Genomic DNA, 1,673 nt, shown 5'->3' with positions numbered 1-1,673 from the left:
CGGACCCCCCCAATACAGTAAAACTGCACATTTTAGAGTGGCCTTTTCTTGTGGCCAGCCTAAGGCACACCTGTGCAATGATCATGCTGTCTAATCAGCATCTTGGTATGCCACACCTGTGAGGTGGATGGATTGTCTTGGCAAAGGAGAAGTGCTCACTAACACAGATTTAGATAGATTTGTGAACAATATGTGAGAGAAATAGGCCTTTTGTGTACATAGAAAAAGTCTTAGATCTTTGAGTTAAGCTCATGAAAAATGGGGGCAAAAACAAAAGTGTTGCGTTTATAATTTTGTTCAGTGTATATATATATACACAAGTGTATACAAGGGTTTTCATAGACAAGCTTCTTTAATTTGTGGCTCTCTTAATTTGTAATGTAAGTTTGTCATAAACTTTGACATTGACAAATCATTGCTCAAAGGTTACAAAAAGGTTCTGAACAAGCTGTAGGTCTGTGCCAAATGTAATAGATCTACTGTAGCTTAAAAGCCATAGAAGTTACAATTATTTTATAAATAAATAGTAAACAAAAAAATGTAATATAACAATTTTAAAATAAAATTTTATACAATATTGTATACGACCACGTGTGTATACGACCATTGTGACCACGATATAAAAGGACACCGGGAGAATACATCATCCTCTTCTATCTTCTGTCATCTATCATCTATCATCGTCTTCACTGCCGTTTGTTTATGTTAGCAGCTAAGCATGACTAGGAGTGCATGTTCTCTCATCAGAGGCTTTGCTCTGACACCTGCGGTTTCACACGACTCATGTGTTTGTGTGTGTGGGTGAGAAGCAAGCACGTTTAGCTCTCGAGGGAGTTGAATGTGCTCATTGCACTCATTGAGCTTATTTCTTTGTGGATAAGTGTGAATTAAACATGTTTGACTCACGAGGAGGCGCGTTGTGGTCACTGTGATGCATTCGCAGGACTACTGAGAGGGGAGGTGAGTGCTTCATCATTTACCCGAGATTGTAGACAGCGTTTGCATGAGTGTGTTCACCTCTCATGGGAGTTGAACAAGCTCATAGCGACGCATTTGCGGCAGTGGTTTCTGTTCTTGCTTGATTTCTGAGGGAATCTAGCGCTTGAACGGACCGTGTTTAGCTCCCACGGGAGCTGAATACATGCTGCGTGTTGCGGTCACGGTAATTCCCTGCCTATCACCCGCGGTTCGAGTCCCGCTTTTGCCAAGGCAATTAGTCGGTTTATAGGTGGAGCATGGAAGGGAAATTTTTCCCTTTCAGTAATTCCTGCTGTTTCTAATTCCTTATGCATAAGGAATTGTGTAATGGGGATATCTAATCTGCAGTCGTTAGGACACATATGATTCATATTCTGTCCTCCTCAGATAGCCACAATATACTGCACCCCAGAAGCCCATGTTATGCGCCTTTACTTTCATTTCAGGGTAGGGATGCTCCGATCAATCGGCCGGAGATCGGTATCGGCCAATAATCACATTTTATGACTCGATCGGTACTCACTAAATTGGCCGATCTCACGAACCGATCGCAATTTGATGACGTCAACGCGTGACGACGTACATGATGCGTGGGGACATAAATGATTTGTCGCCGCAGTCATGTCATCGCTGGTGTAGAAATGCTATGACGTTTCGAGAAACAATGAAAAATTTGCTATTTGTCGTGTATGTTT

At 41.8% G+C, this 1,673-nt stretch overlaps 1 protein-coding gene across 1 annotated transcript in view; it reads right to left on the bottom strand.

The window, feature by feature from the left end:
* Positions 1 to 1,673, bottom strand: part of LOC107746381 (neuronal acetylcholine receptor subunit alpha-2-like) — a 17,714-nt gene that overhangs the window by 1,085 nt on the left and 14,956 nt on the right. The window lies entirely within an intron of this gene.

This window comes from Sinocyclocheilus rhinocerous, unplaced genomic scaffold (genome assembly GCF_001515625.1).
Source record: "Sinocyclocheilus rhinocerous isolate Xijiao unplaced genomic scaffold, SAMN03320098_v1.1 scaffold40, whole genome shotgun sequence".
Lineage (NCBI taxonomy): Eukaryota > Metazoa > Chordata > Actinopteri > Cypriniformes > Cyprinidae > Sinocyclocheilus > Sinocyclocheilus rhinocerous.
The sequence above is the reverse complement of the archived record's forward strand: the minus strand, read 5'-3'. Positions and strand labels throughout refer to the sequence as shown.